Source organism: Bos grunniens, chromosome 3 (assembly GCF_055505025.1).
Source record: "Bos grunniens cultivar Pamir isolate PY7600 chromosome 3, Bosgru_T2T1.0, whole genome shotgun sequence".
Classification (NCBI taxonomy): Eukaryota; Metazoa; Chordata; class Mammalia; order Artiodactyla; family Bovidae; genus Bos; species Bos grunniens.
The window spans coordinates 76,921,507-76,943,676 of NC_141167.1; the positions used below are offsets into that span (position 1 = coordinate 76,921,507).

The window sequence follows — 22,170 nt, forward strand, 5'->3', positions numbered from 1 at the left end:
GATAGGAGGGTTTGATCCCTGGGTCAGGAAGATCCCCTGGAAAGATCCCACTTTCACACACACATCAGTCTTTGGGGCTTCTCTGGCGGCTCAGATGGTAAAGAATCTGCCTGCAATGCAGGAGACACAGGAGACCCAAGTTCAATCCTTGGGTAGGGAAGATCCCCTGGAGGAGGAAATGGCAACCCACTCCAGTATTCTTGCCTGGGAAATCCCATGGACAGAGAAGCCTGGCGAGCTACAATCCATACGGGTCGCAGAGTTGGACATGACTGAGCATGCACTCTATCACTATGGAGCTTTCTTGCTCATAGTTGCAGTGTCAATGTTGATACATTCATAGGAGAATATTAGTTAAAACTGCAAAGTGCAGCTGTGGCATGCAAGCAAAGCAGCCTCTTCAACACATACCTGCAGATGAGATCCGTTCACCATCTGCCCGAAGTAGAGCCACGCCATGGTTGCATAGTTAGAGTTGATCACTCTGGCACAGAAATGAATATCTTAGTGGGAGCTGAGCACCACCACAGAGTTGAAAGTCTTGTTAAATTAAGATTACCCAACCCCACTGAGGAGGATAATCCATTTACATATTTACACTCCAAGCTCTTAATTTTCCAGACAGGCCTTAGTAAGAAAGACTGAATTTGCTACCAGAAAACAAGGCAATTAAATACTTACTGTATTCCTTTCTTCTTTCCACCTAAATCATTTAATAAATAACAGAACAACATGGTCACTAATATTTCTAACAGGCTTCAATTTCCAAAGAGTTTCAGTTTGAAAATTTAAGCTTTATGAATTAAGCTGCTATTTGCAAAGCAGAAATAGAAACACAGACATAGAGAACAAATGTATGGATACCAAGGGGGACAGAGGGAAGTGGGAGGAATTGAGAGACTGAGATTGACACATATACACTGTTAATTCTGTGTATAAATTTATAACTAGTAAGAACATACTATATCACATGGGAACTCTACTTAATGTGGTAGGGTGGCCTCAACGGGAAGGAAGTCCAAAGGGAGGGGATATATGTATATGTATAGCTGATTCATTTTGCTCTACAGCAGAAACTAATACAACATTATAAAAAACTATACTACACTAAAAATTATTTTTAAAAAAGGAAATTTAAGCTTCATGAGGGGAAGGATCTAGACAGTTTTGGTCTTTCTTAGAGTCTTGCCAAGTTCAGAGAAAGTGTTCAGTAAATAATCATAGCGTAAATATAGGAATGAATGACTTATGTTAATTCCACTGTACTTTTTTGTCTCCTAGAGACCTCTAGCATTCAATTGCTAGTTTTATGATAATTTTATTCTAGTTAAAACTAGGTTTGTAAGGCTAACATTATGTTTCATAATCAGTAGACTATAACAAATTATTTTAATTTTGAATATTTGTAAAGTTGGTTACAAAAGCCTACACATTTTTGTTTCAATAAATTTTTAATAAAACTAAGTCCTTCAAAAAGCCTCTTCATTTAATGTTTTAAGATAACATGTTCAAGGAAAATGTTACTATTTTTTGTTATTGATTCATACTTTAGCTGTTCACAAAATAACCCAATGTCATAATTCAAAACATGTATTCAACATATTTCCATAGATTTTTAAATATTATAAAGAGAATTTAGGTAATCGGATCTCCTTTGACCTTCACAGGCCTCAGGCTTTCATTGCAATATTTACTTTGGGGACATGAGAAAACAGGAATGTGGCATCTATAGTTTTCGGCACTGATGGAAGAAAGGATCCAATTCCACACAGACAACGCAGCATGTTAAATTCTGCCTAAATCTTCATCATGCTGGCAGGTTGGCATCAGTGATTTGGTAGCAAATGGGCATTAACTTTGTATGTTTCTTTGCTTTAAGCATTAGAAAAGGAAATATAAAACTCTTAGCTATTAAAATAAATAGTAGTCTTCTTTGAAAAGTTATACAGACCTGAAAATGGTAATCTAGGAGATTATTCAAGAACATGTAGAGGGATAGAAGATATAATGTTTAGGGGAATATATGTTATATAAAAATATAGATGCAAATAGATAAAGGATTGGAAGTTGTTGCGCAAAAATTAAAATTGCTAGTGAAGGCTCAGGATTAGAGGTAACTATTTTTCCTTTTATAAAATTATACTCAAAACTGTTGCAACATTTTATTTTTCTTTTGGCAAAGGTAAGTCAATACATTTAGTGTCCTTATAGGACAGAAAGATGATTCTGTGTTCCTAGTATGGGCCTTCAGTTTATACCACATTTGTCTTCTTATTAAAAAGCAAATGTTTTCATTCATGTTATGACTATTAAATTCAGAAGTGCCTAATTTTTAATAATTCTAAAACAAAAATAAGCTATGTATTATAGATGTTCAGACATACTAAAGACTGAGAGAGAAATAATTATTAGCAAAAGGGAAAAGAAATAGTCACACTCATATCTATTTATCTAAGTAAATACTAAATGACAGTTTGAAATTATTGTAAAACTTCTTCCCCAAGTCATATTTCTCATTTTAAAACTTCACATTTTACAATGTTTATACTCATATTTTACTTATTAATTGGTTACACAGACAAAAATTATAATGTTTTGTGATTATTAAACTTAAACTCATGTCATATGGTGCTCAATACATACATATTATTGGCAACCAAGAGAAAAATTAATAATGGACACATGATTTATTTCACAAGTAAATAAAACTGTTTCTTAAAATTATATAGTTTCTAAAACAGCATGAAATATCCATAATGGAACATAAATAAAAGCTTTACGTGTAAAGTGACCTTGTCATTTTTTTCTGCTTTCTTATCCAGATTGCAGGTTTTTACTTTTAGGCAATAGTATAGTCCTGCCATTATACAGAACATGAGTTTGCCCTAAGCCTTCATTCTTAAGAAAATTTACAAATTACACCAGAATTGATAAATTGTTCCCTCCACCCCAAATCACCAAAAGAACATCATACATTAAAAACTTTATGTCAGTTATCAAATGAGGCATATTACCACCTAATGGTTACACAGGAATAGTGAGAAAGGACAATTGACTTTGATGCATGACAGCTTAACCTGGAGAAACTAGGTTCTGCAAAGAAGAGCTCTTTTGTGAGAAACACACACACACAGAGCTGGTAAGAAGGAAATGTTGATATTATTAAATACACCAGGGTGCCAAATCTGCTCATGTATACTAAGCATCAAAATAACATTCTGAGCATAAAAGACTTAGAAAGAAAAAGAATCCTGGTTCTAGAATGAGCAGTCAGTAATATGACAACTGTAAAAGACTTCGGAATTCAGAGATCAAAAAGGAGCTGTAGTCTTTGCAGCTCCATTAGGAATTAGACCCAAACTACTTTCTTTTTTATGACAGTATTCAACTGTGCACTTTAGATCGACTCAACCGAAAGCCTAATGAGCTCTGCGGAGGCCACACTACCTGCCAAGAAAATAATCCATCCTCCAAAAGCCCCGGCAACAGAATTCTTCAAGGCTCAGAAAAAGTGCTGAAATGTCACTCAAAAGACTTTCTACAATCCTCCCTGGCAATCCTGGAGAATCTAATGAGTGAAAAGCCAAAGTACACCAAAGAAACATCATCTCCAAATTTAGAAGGAAAAAAAAAAAGCAAGCTCCATAAGTCAGAAAATTAACGACTGACTGTCAAAAATGACCTTCTTGGAGTATCCAACGATGCCTGTCATAGCTTCTCAAATTACCCAGCAGGAAGGCCCAGGAACTGAGGGAAAACCACGGTATAGCAATTCACTGCCCTGCTAATGTGCAACCTGTCCCTAACATTTTTATTTCTATTTCATTTTTGGAGATATATTTTAAGACTAAATCATCCTTAGTCCAGCGAGTGAACAAATCTGGAAACAAGTGTTACAAAGGAAAGACTTGTCTTTCTTCTTTTTTCCCCCACCTTCTTCTTTTTTTATACCTCTCACTGGCTGTTTTTTTCCTCTCTCATGAAACATCAACATAAGTTTTATTTTTATTTAGAAATAAGTAGAACGCTCTCTGGGACATTTATAAATCCTATTCTGGAGCCTCTTCCTCTGTGTATGGTCTGCAAAGGCATCGGATGAACCTAGTGTCACTTTCATTTCTCCTCCAGCCTCTGCTCAATTTCCCATATTTCAATTAAAGTCTGTTTTCTTTGCTTTGAAAAAGGGAAACAATTATTTTTGATCCTGAGGTAGGTACTTTCCAGTAGATTGTTAGAAAAAAATCCCATGCAACCATGAATCAGGCACGCTATCTGCCCTCAAAGAGCTTGTGTTAGCAGTTATTATATAGAGAAGTACAACTAAAGTTACAGTACAGGATGCTAATTACAAATACAACAGAGACCTAAACAATGCCGAAAGTTTGTACCAAATTCAGTCTTATAGAACTGGGGAACTATTTTGGAGAAAATAATGATTAAACTGAGATCTGAAAAAAAAGAGCAAGAGTTGAACATTTGATGTGCCACTCTTTGACTTTACAATAAAGAATTTTAGGAAATCAAAGCTGCGATTTCAACTGACAATTCACTTAAGCTCCTTGTGTATTGATTTTTCTCTTCTCTGAAACTGGTTTTGTATCCTGATAGGATGATTGTGGGATAAGGATGTCTGAGACTAAAAAACTAAAGATAGGTACTCAGTGACAAGCTGTTACTATATGTTTTATTATAAAAGCTTATATGATGTGGTAGGCAACTATTAAGATGGAGACTGGAAAGATTCCCACTTCCTGGTATTTATTCATTCTTATCCTCAAGTATGACCTAGATTAATTGACTCACTTGTAAAGATAGAATATGGCAGAAATGAAGGGATGTCATTTCCAAAATCAAAGTGATAAAAAGACTGGGACTCCTGTATTGGGGCTTGGCTTTCTCTCACCCTCTTTCTGAATTCCTGACCTTGGGGAAAGCCAGCTGCTGTGTGATGAGGTGGCTTTATGGAGAGGTCCATGTGATAGGGAGGGAAACTCTGACAGTTATCAGGCACAAAGAAATAAAGAACGTGAAGTTGCTCAGTTGTGTCCGACTCTTCATGACCCCATGGACTGTAGCCTACCAGGCTCCTCCTTCCATGGGATTTTCCAGGCAAGAGTACTGGAGTGGGTTGCCATTTCCTTCTCCAGGGGATTTTCCAATCCAGGGATTGAACCCAGGTCTCCCGCATTGCAGGTAGACACTATACCATCTGAACCACCAGGGAAGAGTATCAGACACAAATGAGTGACAATAATCTGACACAAGTGAGTTTGGAAATGGGTGTCCCCCACATCCACACAGCTGAAACTTCAGAAGAGACCACAGCTCTGGCCAACAGCTACCTCATCAGAGATCTTACGCCAGATTCAACCAGCTAAGCTGTGCCTGGGTTCCTGATATTCTTGTTAAACTCTTTGGGATTTCCAGTGAAATGCTATAGAGGCCACAGACTAGAAAAAAAGAGCATGACCAGAACTAATCATCATAAGATTAAAGGGCAAACTAAAAGAGTTCTTTCCTAACAAAGTATAAAATGAGCCTCCATTCAATCAAGGTAATCTGGCAATAATTTAACTGTATTTTCAGGCAAATCTCAGTACTATTTGTTTAACAAATAGCTGTTTAACAGAACTCACACTCTCCATAAGTATCATTTACAGTGTCCAATATAAAATTTCTAAACACATAAACATTAAAAAAACAGAAAAATATAACACATAATTTAGAAAGAGTCAGTCAATAGACATAAACCTGTAGATGTTGAAATTAGCAGATAGGGACTTTAAAATAGCTGTGGTAAATGTGTCTTAAAGAATCTACCAAAAAAGTATAAATAGTGAATAAATGAAAATACCAGAAGAGACAGACTATTTAAAAAAAGTAAATGAAAATCTCAGGATTGAAAAAATTCAATATCTATTTTTTTTTAATCTACTAGCTGGAATTAACAATACAATGAGAGAAAACAGACAAAAGTGCCAGTAAACCTGTAGACAGATCAATACAAATCATTAAATTGAAGACAGACAGAAAAAAAATCTAGAAAAAATGAAAGAAGCCTTAATATACTGTGGATAGCATCAAGCTTCATCATGTACATGTAGTTTAAAAATATGGACAGAAAGGAGGAGGAAAAAAATAGTTGAGGCAAAAAATACTAGGTGACAAATGTCCAGATTTGATCAGTAAAAAAGCCCTACAAAGTCAGGAAGCTGAGATAAATACAAAAGGAAAGTTACATTTAGGCACTTCAAAGCCAAATTGTTAAAAAGGAAATAAAGAGAAAAAAATTAAAAGTGACATGGAGAGGAAAACGCTGAATTTTTGTCAGAAACAATAGAAACTTAGAAGACAAGACAATATTCTTAACAAGATGATAGTGAAAAAAAACAAATCTGTCAACTTAGAATTCTATATCCAGACACATATAGATTGAATGTGAGAGGATGAAAAAAGATACTTGATGCAAACGGAAATGACAAGAAAGTGGAAGTTGCAGTAATCAGAGAAGACAAAATAGACTTTAAAGTAAAAGCTGTACACCATTTTTATCTTCATTATTATCTTTACTACTGCTACCACCACCCTTGGGACCAACTGTGAACAGTATATGATTATTTCTGTTTGGCATATAGTTCACGATGGCTGAGTCATCCAGGAGCTCACCCAAAGTCACTCGGGGGCTTCCCTGGTAGCTCAGTGATAAAGAATTAGCCTGCCAATGCAGGAGACAGTTTTGATCCCTACTCCAGAAGATTCCACATGCCTTGGAGAAGCTAAGCCCGTGTACCACAACTACTGAGCCAGTGCACTGGAGCCCAGGAGTTACAACTGCTGAGTCTACCTGCTGCAACTACTGCAGCCTGCATGCCCATGTGCTCCACAAGGAGAGAAGCCACCACAGTAAAAAGCCCACACACCACAGCTGGAGAGTGGCCCCCACTCACTATGAATACGAAAGCAGTTTTTAAAAAGTTCATAGCAATACAGGTCTTCATCAAAAAACAGGAAAAATCAAAATTTCTCTACAAAAAGGCACATATTCAAATATTCATGGCAGTGTTACTCATCATATTAAAGAATACAGAAACAACCCAAATATCAATTTATAGAAGAATGAATAAACAAACTGTAGTATGTTCATAATGTGTAATATAGCACACCAATAAAAAGGAATGAACTACTGGAATTCTTCAAGATTTGGGTAATGAATCTCAAAATATTAAGTTGATTGAATAAAGTCAGACACAATAGACTCTACAGGTGTGTGTCAGAAAATCCGAAATGAGGTCTTACCAATCAAACTGAGGCAAGTGGGACTATGCTGTGCTATGCTATGCTAAGTCACCTCAGTCATGTCCGACTCTGTGCGACCCCATAGACGGCAGCCCACCAGGCTCCCCATCCCTGGGATTCTCCAGGCAAGAACACTGGAGTGGGTTGCCATTTCCTTCTCCAATGCATGAAAGTGAAAAGAGAAAGTGAAGTCGCTTAGTCGTGTCCGACTCTTAGCGACCCCATGGACTGCAGCCCACCAGGCTCCTCCATCCGTGGGATTTTCCAGGCAAGAGTACTGGAGTGGGGTGCCATTGCCTTCTCCGAGTGGGACTATGATGCTGAAATATTCAAATGGTGTATTACAGATACATGGTCTTTAAACTGGGAGAGACATAATCTTCAAGCTCTTCCTTCTTCCTCCTCCTCCTCCTCTTCTTCTTCTCTTCCTTTCCCCTCATCTTTCTCCTCTTTATTTTTCTTCCTTTATTAAAGAATGGAAAGATGAAAACCTCAGTAGTTGCAGCACATGGGCTCAGTAGTTGTGGATGGGGGCCCTGGGGTCTGCAGGCTTCATTAGTTGTGAAGCATGGGCTCAGTATTTGAAGCTCACAGGCTCTAGAGCATGAGCTCAGTAATTGAGGTGCATGGGACTAGTTGCTCCATGGCATGTGAAATCTTTCAGGCCTAGGGACTGAACTTGTGTCCACTGCATTGGCAGGTAAATTTCCATCTGGTATGCCACCAGGGAAGTCCTCACTTTTTTCTATAATCTGTGTTCTCAATTAAAAAAAAAATAAAAGTGTGTTTATTTTTAGTATCAGCCAAAAATATTAAATATTTTGAAAAGCTTAGAAGTGTTTATTAACATCATTTTTCCTGTGCAAAAGCTTGATTGAAATATCATAAGTACTAACGCTTATGAGTGTGAAAGAGTTAAGACCAGAAAATAAGAGAAAAAATATAAGGATTAAAAAATACAAGTGTGCATGAATATATTTAGAAGGTACATATATGATTAACTTGAATTTGCCAATGTGGAGACTAAAAACCATAATTATAAAAAGCCATCGTTAAAATATCTTCCAAGATGAAATGAGAGAATGAATGAGAAAATGTGTTCCAAAGTAAAAATCTAGATAAAAATCCAGTGTTATTTTCTAACTAAGAATCATGAATCATAGCAACTTATAAAAGATGTCTCCTAATTGGAGGTGGGGAGTGGATTGGCCTGACACTATCTGGCATTTTCCCCCAGAGAATAAGGTCATATTCTCATAAATGGGAAAATCAGACCACCTGACCTGCCTCTTAAGAAATCTGTATGCAGGTCAGGAAGCAACAGTTAGAAATGGACACTGAACAACAGACTGGTTCCAAATCGGGAAAGGTGTACATCAAGGCTGTATATTGTCACCTTGCTTATTTAACTTATATGCAGAGTACGTCATGAGAAACATTAGGCTGGATGAAGCACAAGCTGGAATCAATATTTCTGGGAGAAATATCAATAACCTCAGACATGCAGATGACACCACCCTTATGGCAGAAAATGAAGAAAAACTATAGAGTCTCTTGATGAAAGTGAAAAAGGAGAGTGAAAAAAACTGGCTTAAAGCTTAACATTCAGAAAACTAAGATCATGGCATCTGGTCCCATCACTTCATGGGAAATAGATGCAAATAGATGGGGAAACAGTGGAAACACTGACAGACTTTATTTTGGGGGGGCTCCAAAATCACTGCAGATGGTTACTACAGCCATGAAATTAAAGATGCTTATTCCTTGGAAGAAAAGTTATGACCAACCTAGACAGCATATTGAAAAGCAGAAACATTACTTTGCCAACAAAGGTCTGTCTAGTCAAGGCTATGGTTTTTCCAGTAGTCAGGTATTGATGTGAGAGTTGGACTATAAAGAAAGCTGAGTGCTGAAGAATTGATGCTTTTGAACTGTGGTGTTGGAGAAGACTCTTGAGAGTCCCTTGGACTGCAAGGAGATCCAACCAGTCCATCCTAAAGGAAATCAGTCCTGAATATTCATTGGAAGGACTGATGCTGAAGCTGAAACTCCAATATTTGGCCCCCTGATGCGAAGAACTGACTCATTAAAAAAGACCCTGATGCTGGGAATGATTGAAGGCATGAGGAGAAGGGGATGACAGAGGATGAGATGATTGGATGGCATCACCAACTCAATGGACATGAGTCTAAGTAAACTCTGGGAGTTGGTGATGGATAGGGAAGCCTGGTGTGATGCAGTCCATGGGATCTCAAAGAGTCAGACACGACAGAGCGACTGAACTGAACTGAACTGAACTGAACTGAACTGAAGGGATCCATTCTGTTGTCAACAAGCAGTATTCAAAAATTCTGACCTTTGCTAATCAAAATTGAGCTCCACCTGGAAATCAATGAAAGCAAATTTTTCTCAACTTTCTAATTGGTTCTCCTTTGTCATGCTCCTTGTAAAGGAATTTGTTGTTTGTTATTTAGTCACTAAGTTGTGTCTAACTCTTTTGCAGACCCCAAAACTGTAGCCTACCAGGCTTCTCTATCCATGGAATTTTACAGGCAAGTGTACTGAAGTGGGTTGCCATTTCATTTTTCAGGGTATTTTCCTGACCCAGGGATTGAACTCGAGTCTTCTTCATTGGCCGGTGGATTCTTTACCACCAAGCCAACAGGGAAGTAACCTGTAAGGGAATACCATCTGGCAAAACAAATATTTGGTGTAATTGATATACAAGAGCAGTATATGTTTACATGACTTGAGATAAACACATTATACTGCAAAACCCCTAGACATTTTTGACTAGTACATAGGCTTTAATAACACTATATTGTCACCCTGCTTATTTAACTTATATGCAGAGTATATCATGAGAAACGCTGGGCTGGAAGAAGCACAAAATGGAATCAAGATTGCCGGGAGAAATATCAATTACCTCAGATATGCAGATGACACCACCTTATGGCAGAAAGTGAAGAGGAACTAAAAAACCTCTTGATGAAAGTGAAAGAGGAGAGTGAAAAAGTTGGCTTAAAACTCAACATTCAGAAAACAAAGATCATGGCATCTGGTTCCATCACTTCATGGGAAATAGATGGGGAAACAGTGGAAACAATGTCAGACTTTATTTTTTTGGGCTCCGAAATCACTGCCGATGGTGACTGCAGCCATGAAATTAAAAGACGCTTACTCCTTGGAAGAAAAGTTATGACCAACCTAGAGAGCATATTCAAAAGCAGAGACATTATTTTGCCAACAAAGGTCCGTCTAGTCAAGGCTATGGTTTTTCCAGTGGTCACGTATGGATGCGAGAGTTGGACTGTGAGGAAAGCTGAGTGCTGAAGAATTGATGCTTTTGAACTGTGGTGTTGGAGAAGACTCTTGAGAGTCCCTTGGACTGCAAGGAGATCCAACCAGTCCATTCTGAAGGAGATCAGCCCTGGGATTTCTTTGGAGGGAATGATGCTGAAGGTGAAACTCCAGTACTTTGGCCAATTCATGCGAAGAGTTGACTCATTGGAAAAGACTCTGATGCTGGGAGGGATTTGGGGGCAGGAGGAGAAGGGGATGACAGAGGATGAGATGGCTGGATGGCATCACTGACTCGATGGATGTGAGTCTGAGTGAAATCTGGGAGTTGGTGATGGACAGGGAGGCCTGGTGTGCTGTGATTCATGAGGTCGCAAAGAGTTGGACACCACTGAGCGACTGAACTGAACTGAACTGATACATAACAACTTGAAAGTTTGTAACAGGGCCTTGTTCTGCTTTATAGCCATTTTTTTTTTTCTTGTTCATTTTGGTTGAATGTGGTACACTCTCTGAGCCAGCATGGACTTTACATACATGTGTTAAAAAGTTCTAAATAAAGTCTTGTCAACCAAACTTAGAGAAGGATAGAATGCTTTAATAGTCAACTGATGTATTTATAGAATCATAGGGTTTCTAAACCAGAAGGGCCTTATAGGTCTATCTTCAAATCCAATCTTCTTACTTTTTGCAAGAAGTAAGAATTCTCAAAGAGAATTCTCAAAGAGAAAGAATTCTCAAAGAGAATAATTTGTCCAAAATCACATAACCAGAGAAATAGGAACAGAATCTTGGTCTCTTGGTCACCAAGCTCAAATTCATTCAAGAAATAAAATAACAGTTGATCAAATAACTTGCCTTTTGGGGATGCTTTACAGTTTCAATGGTGTTTTTAAATGTATTTCATGTAACCCTTTCAGGTAAAGAGGATGTAATATTTTATTTTACATAGAAACTGAGGCTCAGATTCTTTATAAATAAGTTTACTGGAAGTTCCAGTGCATAGACTGAAGTTAATATTTAATTTGTCTACTGAACAATTAACATGGCAATGGCACCCCACTCCAGTACTCTTGCCTGGAAAATCCCATGAACGGAGAAGCCTGGTAGGCTGCAGTCCATGGGGTCGCTAAGAGTAGGATGTGACTGAGTGATTTCATTTTCACTTTTCACTTTCATGCATTGGAGAAGGGAAATGGCAACCCACTCCAGTGTTCTTGCCTGGAGAATCCCAGGGACGGGGGAGCCTAGTGGGCTGCCATCTGTGGGGTCACACAGAGTTGGACACGACTGAAGCAACTTAGCAGCAGCAGCAGCAGGCACTTTGTCAGGTAGGTAGTTTCTCACTCTGCTACATATCAAAATCACCTGAGATGATTTTAACTCTCATCCATACTCTGGCTACATCCCTAAAAAGCCAGATTTAGAATGTTAAACAGTATGTTTAAAGGGTCCCCCAATGATTCTATGTAGAATCAGATTGAGAGCCACTGTGCTATAAGAAAAATGTATGTTTGTTCATTTGACAAATATTTATTGAATGCTTGTTATGTGTCAAGCATGGTCTTAATTGCTAAACATGCAACAGTGAATACCACAAAACTATCTTTTCTCATTATATTTTACATTCCAGTTGGAGAGACAAATAACAAATAGAATATTGAAAATGATGATAAATAAAATGGAAAACAAGCAAACAAAAAAACTGAAAGCAAAGGAGAGGAATTGTGGCTGTTCAGTCACTCAGTCATGTCCAACTCTTTGCGACCCCATGAGCTTCAGCATGCCGGGCTCCTCTGTCCTTCACTGTCTCCTGGAGTTTGCTCAAATTCATGCCCACTGGGTCCAAAGAGAAGGAGATAGACATTGCCAGTTTAAACAGAACAGAACATAAGCAGACATGAAGGAGACAGGTTTGAGTTGAGTGGAGAAGGGAGGAGGTGTTACTTTTGAATCAAGCTTTCTGGAGAGAAAGAAAAGCAAACACAAAAGGTTTAAAGCAAGACTGTGCCTGATGTACTCTAGGAACAGGAAGGAGACTCTTAGGGCTGATTTAGTGACAGCGAAAGTGATAGGAGATGAGGTAGAAAGAGGGGACAGATTATGGAGGGCTTGTGAACCTTTTAAGGAATGTGGGTTTTATATAAGAAAGACAGAAATCCAATGGAGTAGTTCAAGCAGGAGAGTGACAAGTCTGATTTTCATTTTAAAAGGATTACTGTGTGTAGAATAGATGTTAAGGTGGCCAAGACATAAATTGAAGGTTCAACAGAAGGCTTTACAAAGATCCAGGTGACACATACTGTAATTTAAACCACAGTGAAAACACTGTAGGTATTGAGAAATAATTGGATTCTGGATATATTTTGAAGTTAGAACAAACAGAATTGACAATTTGATGTGTGAAATTAGATAATGACACTAACCCAGGATGACTGTGAGTTTTGGGTCTGATGGATTAGGATTTCAGAGCACCTAATAAAATTTCCAAACACTTGAAACCAAAAGTGATCAAACTGAAATAAGAACAGACAAATCCACAGTTACAGATGTAGACTTAATAATTGATGAACAAGTAGACTAAAAAATTAGTAAGGAAATGAAGACTTGAGCAACATGCCCAATTATAGAACATTACAGTAATAACTTCAAGAGATCAACTCTTTTCTAATGCACATAGACTATTCTCCAAAATAGTAAAATAAGTTTAAAGAAGTTTGAAATGATTTAAATCTTTCACAGGATGTGTTTTCTGACTTTAATAGAATAAATTAAAATCAATAATGGTAAGGCATCTAGAAAAGCATCTAAGAATTTAGAAATTGAATAACTAATTCATAAATAATTTATGGGATAACTATCATAACATTACCCATTGGAAATATGTACAGGAGAGAACAAGATGGTGGAGTAGCAGGTGGATGTGAAGTACCTGTCTTTCCACAGATACATCAGGAATACACCTTCCGACACAAGTACATGCAGAATACCAATTGAAAGTGGACAGGAATACTTGACCACCGGAAAAGAATATATAGACCCACGTAAAACTCGAGATCAAGCCCTGAGCCTTTGGAGTGGGAGCACTGACTCCAAGACCCTAGACTACCAGAGAACTAACCCTAGGGAGTATCAAATAGTGAGAACTCACCAAAGGAGACCACTTGAATACAAGACCCGGCATCACCCAACCACCAGTAGCACCCTGTGCAGGACGCCCATCTAAACAACAAACAAAACAAAAATACAAACCAAATCATCAGTATATAGGATTACCACCTCACTCAGCCTTGCCCATCAGAGGATAAACAAGCAAACAAAAACTCAGCACAAATCTCACCTTATATGAAGCTTACACAAACCACTGAACCAACCTTAGGTGGGCAGAAACTGAAAGGAAGAAAGAATTCAACCTTAAGGCCTGGGAAAAGGAGATCTTAAACACAATTAGCTAAAAAAAATAATGAAAAGGCAGAGAAATACTACACAAATGAAGGAACAGACTAGAAGCACAGAAGTCCAAATAAATGAAGGGGAAATAGGCAGACTACCTGAAAAAGAATCCAGAATAATGATTGTAAAGATGATCAAAAACCTTGAAAACAAAATGGAGAAAATGCAAGAATCAATTAAAAAAGACCTAGAAGAATTAAATAATAAACATGCAGAGACAAACAACACAATTACTGAAATGAAAAATACTCTAGAAGGAATCTATAGTGGAATATCTGAAGCAGAAGAACGAATCAGTGCGCTGGAAGATAAAGTGGTGGAAATAACTTCTGAAGAGCAGAATAAAGTAAAAAGAATGAAAAGAACTGAGGATGGTCTCAGATACCTCTGGGACAATAAAATGCACCAACATTTGAATTATAAGGGTCCCAGAAGAAGAAGAGAAAAAGAAAGGGTATGAGAAAATTTTTGAAGAGGTTATAGTTGAAAATCTCCCCAACATGGAAAAGAATATAGCCAACCAAGTCCAAGAGGCACAGAGTCCCATATAGGATAAACCCAAGGAGAAATATGCCAAGACACATACTAATGAAACTACCAAAGACTAAACACAAAGAAAGAATATTAAAAGCAGCAAGGGAGAAGCAACAAGTAACATACAAGGGAAACTCCATATGCTTAACAGCTGATTTTTCAGAAGAAACTCTGCTGGCCAGAAGGAAATGGCAGGAGATTATATATATATATATATATATATATATATATATATATAGTACTGAAAGGGGAAAATCTACAACCAAGATTACTGTACCAGGCAAAGATTTCATTCATTTTGATGGAAAAATAAAAAGATTTTCAGACAAGCAAAAGTTAAGAGAATTCAGTACCACCAAACCAGCTTTACAACAAATGTTAAATGGACTTATATAGTCAAGAAATACAAGAGAAGAAAAAAATCTATAAAATCAACCTCAAACAATAAAGAAAATGGCAATAGGAACATATATATCAATAATTAGTTTAAATGTAAACAACTGAAAAAAGACTGGCTGAATGGATACAAAAACAAGACCCATGTATAGGCTGTCTACAAGAAATCCACTTCAGACCTCAAGACACATATAGACTGAAAGTGAGAGGATGGAAAAATATATTCCATGCAAATGGGAAGCAAAAAAAAAAAAAGCTGGAATAATGATCCTCATATCAGCCAAAATATATCATAAAATAAAGAAGATTATGAGAGATAAGGAAGGACACTATATAATGATCAAGGGATCAATCCAAGGGGAAGACATAACAATGTAAATATCTATGCATCCAGCATAGGAGCACCTCAATATATAAGACAAATACTAACAGACATAAAAGGAGAAACTGACAATAACATAATAATAGTAGGAGACTTTAACACCCCACTCACACCGATGGACAGATCATCAAAACAGAAAATTAATAAGGAAACACAAGTCTTAAATGATACATTAGAAGAGATGGATCTCATTGATATCATCAGGACATTCTATCCAAATGCAGAAGAATATACCTTCTTCTCAAGAGCACAAGGAACATTTTCCAGGATAGACCACATCTTGAGTCACAAATCAAATCTCAATAAATTTAAAAAAATTGAAATCATATCAAGTATCTTCTCTGACCACAATACTATGAAACTAGAATCAGTTACAAGAAAAAAACTGTAAGAAACACAAAGACATGGAGATTAAACAACATGTTTCGAAATAACCAACTGGTTACTGAAAAAATTAAGAGGGAAATCAAAAAAATTTCTAGAAACAAATGACAATGAAAAGGACAACTCAAAACCTGTGGGATGCATAAAAGCAGTTCTAAGAGGAAAGATTGTAGCAATACAATCCTACCTCAAGAAACAGGAAAAACATCGAATAGACAACCTAACTTTACCTAAGACAACTGGAAAAATAAGAACAACAACAACAAAATACCCAAATTAGTAAAAGGAAAGAAATCATAAAGATTCAAGCAGAAATAACTGAAAAAGAAGTGAAAGAAACAATAGTAAAGATTAATAAAACTAAAAGCTGGTTCTTTGAGAAGATAAAAAAAATTGGCAAACCTTTAGCCAGGCTCATCAAGAAAAAAAGAGAGAAGAGTCAAATCAACAAAATTAGAAATTAAAAAGGAGAAGTTACAACAGACAATGCAGAAATACAAAGGATTATAAGAGACTATTATGACAACTATATGGCAAAAAAAATGGATAACCTGGAAGAAATGGACAGATTCTTCAGTTCAGTTCAGTTCAGCTGCTCAGTCGTGTCTGACTCCTGGTGACCCCATCAACTGCAGCACGCCAGGCCTCCCTGTCCATCACCAACTCCCGGAGTCCACCCAAACCCATGTCCATTGAGTCAGTGAGGCCATCCAACCATCTCATCCTCTGTCATCCCCTTCTCCTCCTGCCCTCAATCTTTCCCAGCATCAGGGTCTTTTCCAATGAGTCAGCTCTTTGCATCAGGTGGCCAAAGTATTGAAGTTTCAGCTTCAAAATCAGTCCTACCAATGGATAGATACCCAGAACTAAGACCTTTTAGGATGGACTGGTTGGCCCTCCTTGCAGTCGAAGGGACACTCAAGAGCCTTCTCCAACACCACAGTTCAAAAGCATCAGTTCTTTGGCACTAGCTTTCTTTATAGTCCAACTGTCACATCCATACATGATCACTGGAAAAACCATACCCTTGACTATGACAGACCTTTGTTGGCAAAGTAATGTCTCTGTTTTTAATATGCTCTCTAGGTTGGTCATAACTTTCCTTCCAAGGAGTAAGCGTTTTTTAATTTCATGGCTGCAATCTCCATCTGCAGTGATTTTGGAGCCCAGAAAAATAAAGTCTGACACTGTTTCCACTGTTTCCCCATCTATTTCCCATGAAGTGATGGGACCAGATGCCATGATCTTAGTTTTCTGAATGTTGAGCTTTAAGCCAACTTATCACTCCTCTTTCACTTTCATCAAGAGGCTTTTAGTTCCTCTTCACTTTCTGCCATAAGGGTGGTATCATCTGCATATCTGAGGTTATTGATATTTCTCCTGGCAATCTTGATTCCAGCTTGTGCTTCATCCAGCCCAGCATTTATCATGATGTACTCTGCATATAAGTTAAATAAGCAGGGTTACAATATACAGCCTTGACATACTCCTTTTCCTATTTGGAACCAGTCTGTTGTTTCATGTCCAGTTCTAACTGTTGCTTCCTGACCTGCATACAGATTTCTCAAGAGGCAGGTCAGGTGGTCTGGTATTCCCATCTCTTTCAGATTTTTCCCAAGTTTATTGTGATCCACACAGTCAAAGGCTTTGGCATAGTCAATAAAGCAGAAATAGATGCTTTTCTGGAACTCTCTCACTTTTTCCATGATCCAGCAGATGTTGGCAATTTGATCTCTGGTTCCTCTGCCTTTTCTAAAACCAGCTTATACATCTGGAAGTTCATGGTTCATGTATTGCTGAAGCCTGGCTTGGAGAATTTTAAGCATTACTTTACTAGTGTGTGAGATGAGTGCAATTGTGCGGTAGTTTGAGCATTCTTTGGCATTGCCTTTCTTTGGGATTGGAATGAAAACTGACCTTTTCAGTCCTGTGGCCACTGCTGAGTTTTCCAAATTTGCTGACATATTGAGTGCAGCACTTTCACAGCATCATCTTTCAGGATTTGAAAGAGCTCAACTGGAATTCCATCACCTCCACTAACTTTGTTTGTAGTGATGCTTTCTGAGGCCCACTTGACTTCACATTCCAGGATGTCTGGCTCTAGGTCAGTGATCACACCATCGTGATTATCTGGGTCATGAAGATCTTTTTTGTACAGTTCTTCTGTGTATTCTTGCCACCTTTTCTTAATATATTCTACTTCTGTTAGGTCCATACCATTTCTGTCCTTTATCGAGCTCATCTTTGCATGAAATGTTCCCTTGGTATCTCTAATTTTCTTGAAGAGATCTCTAGTCTTTCCCATTCTATTGTGTTCCTCTATTTCTTTGCATTGATCACTGAGGAAGGCTTCCTTATCTCTCCTTGCTATTCTTTGAAACTCTGCATTCAAAAGAGTATATCTTTCTTTTTCTCCTTTGCTTTTCGCTTCCCTTCTTTTCTATTTGTAAGGCCTCCTCAGACAGCCATTTTGCTTTTTGCATTTCTTTTTCTTGGGGATTGTCTTGATTCCTGTCTCCTGTACAATGTCACAAACCTCCGTCCATAGTTCATCAGGCACTCTGTCTATCAGATCTAGTCCCTTAAATCTATTTCTCACTTCCACTGTATAGTCTTAAGGGATTTGATTTAGGACAGATTCTTAGAAAGGTTCAATTTTCCAAGACTGAACCAGGAAGAAATAGAAATTATGAACAACCTAATTACTAGCACTGAAACTGAAGCTATAATAAAAAAAACTCCCAAAAAACAGAAGCCCAGCACCAGGAGACTTCACAGGAGAATCTTTCAAAAATTATAGAAGAGCTGATTCCTATCCTTCTAAAACTCTTTCAAATAACTGCAGAGGAAGAAACACTTCCAAACTCATTTTATGAGGCCACCATCGCCTTGATGCCAAAACCAGACAAAAACAACACACAAAAAGAAAACTACAGGCCAATATCACTGATGAATATAGATGCAAAAATCCTCAACAAAATTTTAGCAAACACAATTCAGCAACACATCAAAAGGCTCATACACCATGATCAAGTTGGGTTTATCCCAAGAATGCAAGGATTCTTCTCTATACACAAATCAGCCAATGTGATATACCATATTAACAAAGTGAAAGATAAAAACCATATGATAATCTGAAAAGATGCAGAAAAACCTTTGACAGAATTCAGCACCCATTTATGATTAAAACTCTTCAAAGAATACTCATAGAAGGAACCTACCTCAATCTAATAAAGGCCATTTATGATAAGCCTACAGCAAACATTATTCACAATGGTGAAAAACTGAAAGCATTCCCCCTAAGATCAGGAGCAAGACAAGGGTATCCACTTTCACCACTATTATTCAACATAGTTCTGGAAATCCTAGCTATAGCAAACAGAGAAGAAAAAAAAAAAAATAAAACAAATCCAGATTGGAAAGAAGAAGTAAAGCTCTCATTGTGCAAATGACATGATATTGTACATAGAAATCCCTAAGATAGCATCAGAAAATTTCTAGAGCTAATCAGTGAATTTAACAAAGTTGCCAGATACAAAATCAATGCACAGAAATCACTTGCATTTCTATATACTAACAATCAAAAATCAGAAAGAGAAATTAAGGAATAAATCCCGTTCACCATTGCAACAAAAAGAATTAAATATCTAGGAATAAACTTACCTAAGAAGGTATCATCGAAAAAACAAGAGAGTTCTGGAAAAACATCTATTTCTGCTTTATTGACTATGCCAAAGCCTTTGACTGTGTGGATCACAATAAACTGTGGGAAATTCTGAAAGAGATGGGAATACCAGACCACCTGACCTGCCTCTTGAGAAACCCATATGCAGGTCAGGAAGCAACAGTTAGAACTGGACATGGAACAACAGACTGGTTCCAAATAGGAAAAGGAGTACGTTAAGGCTGCATATTGTCACCCTGCTTATTTAACTTCTATGCAGAGTACATCATGAGAAACGCTGGGCTGGAAGAAGCACAAAATGGAATCAAGATTGCTGGGAGAAATATCAGTAACCTCAGATATGTAGATGACACCACCTTTAAGGCAGAAAGTGAAGAGGAACTAAAAAGCCTCTTGATGAAAGTGAAAGAGGAGACTGAAAAGTTGGCTTGAAGCTCAACATTCAGAAAACTAAGATCATGGTATCTGGTCCCATTACTTCATGGGGAATAGATGGGGAAACAGTGGAAACAGTGTCAGACTTTATTTTTTGAGGCTTCAAAATCACTGCAGATAGTGATTGCAGCCATGAAATTAAAAGACGCTTACTCCTTGGAAGGAAAGTTATGACCAAGTTAGATAGCATATTGAAAAGCAGAGATATTCTTTGCCAACAAAGGTCCGTCTAGTCAAGGCTATGGTTTTTCCAGTGGTCATGTATGCATGTGAGAGTTGGACTGTGAAGAAAGCTGAGAGCCAAAGAATTGATGCTTTTGAACTATGGTGTTGGAGAAGACTCTTGAGAGTCCCTTGGACTGCAAGGAGATCCAACCAGTCCATTCTGAAGGAGATCAGCCCTGGGTGTTCATTTTAAGGACTGATGCTGAAGCTGAAACTCCAGTACTTTGGCCACCTCATGCGAAGAGTTGACTCATTGGAAAAGACTCTGATGCTGGGAGGTATTGGGGGCAGGAGGAGAAGGGGATGACAGAGGATGAGATGGCTGCATAACATCACTGACTCAATGGACATGAGTTTGAGTGAACTCCAGGAGTTGGTGATGGACAGGGAGGCCTGGTGTGCTGTGATTCATGGGGTCACAAAGAGTCGGACATGACTGAGTGACTGAACTGAACTGAACTGAAGGAGACAAAAGAACTGTACATAGAAAATTATGACACTGATGAAAGAAATCAAAGACAACATTAATGGAGAGATATTCCATGTTCCTGTGTAGGAGGAATCAATATTGTGTAAATTACTATACTACCAAGTGCAATCTACAGATTTGATGTGATCCCTGTCAAATTACCAATGACATTTTTCACAGAACTAGAAGAAAAAAATTCACAAATCATATGGAAACACAAAAGATCCTGAATAGCCAAAACAGTCTTGAGAAAGAATGGAGCTGGAGGAATCAGCCTTCCTGACTTTGGATTATATTACAAAATCATCAAGACAGTATGGTACTGGCACAAAAACAGAAATATAGACCAATGGAACAAGATGGAAAGCCCAGAAATAAACCCATTCACCTATGGTTACCTTATTTTTGACAAAGGAAGCAAGAATATACAATGGTGAGAAGACAGCCTCTTCAATAAACGTTGCTGGGAAAACTGGACAGCTACATGTAAAAGAATGAAATTAGAACACTTTCTAACACCACACACAAAGACAAACACAAGATGGATTAAAGACCTAGATGTAAGACCAGAAACTATAGAAGTCTTAGAGGAAAACATGGGCAGAACACTCAATGACATAAATCAAAGCAAGATCCTCTAGGACCCACCTCCTGCTGTTGCTACTGCTGCTAAGTCACTTCAGTTGTGTCCGACTCTATGTGACCCCATAGATGGCAGCCCACCAGGCTCCCCCATCCCTGGGATTCTCCAGGCAAGAACACTGGAGTGGGTTGTCATTTCCTTCTCCAATGTATGAAAGTGAGAAGTGAATGTGAAGTTGCTCAGTCGTGTCCAACTCGTAGCAACCCCATGGACTGCAGCCTACCAGGCTCCTCCATCCATGGGATTTTCCAGGCAAAAGTACTGGAGTGGGGTGCCATTGCCTTCTCTGACCACCTCCTAGAGTAATGGAAATAAAAACAGAAGCAAACAAGTGAGACCTGATTATACTTAAAAGCTTTTTCACAGCAAAGGAAACTATAAGCAAGGTGAAAAGACAAATCATCAGAACGGGAAAAAAATAATAGCAAATGAATAGCTGACAAAGGATTAATTTCCCAAATGTATAAGCTGATAATACAGCTCAATGCTGGGAAAACTAACAACCCAATCAAAAAGTGGGAAAAAGACCTAAACAGACATTTCTCCAAAGAAGACATACAGATGGCTAACAAACACACGAAAAGGTGTTCAACATCACTCATTATTGCTGCTGCTGCTGCTAAATCGTTTCAGTCGTGTTTGACTCTGTGTGACCCCATGGACGGCCACCCACCAGCTCACCCATCACTGGGATTCTCCAGGCAAGAATACTAGAGTGAGTTGCCATTTCCTTCTCCAATGTATGAAAGTGAAAAGTGACAGTGAAGTCACTCAGTCGTGTCAGACTCTTAGCGACCTCATAGACTGCAGCCCACCAGGGTCCTCCGTCCATGGGATTTTCCAGGGAAGAGTACTGGAATGGGGTGCCATTGCCTTCTCCGTCACTCATTATTAGAGAAATGCAAATCAAAACTACAATGAGATATCACCTCACAGGTCAGAATTCAGTTCAGTTCAGCCACTCAGTC

The 22,170-nt window shown here is 38.0% G+C and overlaps 1 long non-coding RNA gene across 1 annotated transcript; it reads left to right on the forward strand.

Moving 5' to 3' along the window:
* Window positions 1-1,679: 1,679 nt before the first annotated feature.
* LOC147375875 (uncharacterized) lies at window positions 1,680-4,523 on the forward strand. Its single transcript, XR_015160558.1, has 2 exons — window positions 1,680-1,819; window positions 3,382-4,523. It is a non-coding gene; the product is annotated as an uncharacterized LOC147375875 (long non-coding RNA).
* Window positions 4,524-22,170: the final 17,647 nt, after the last annotated feature.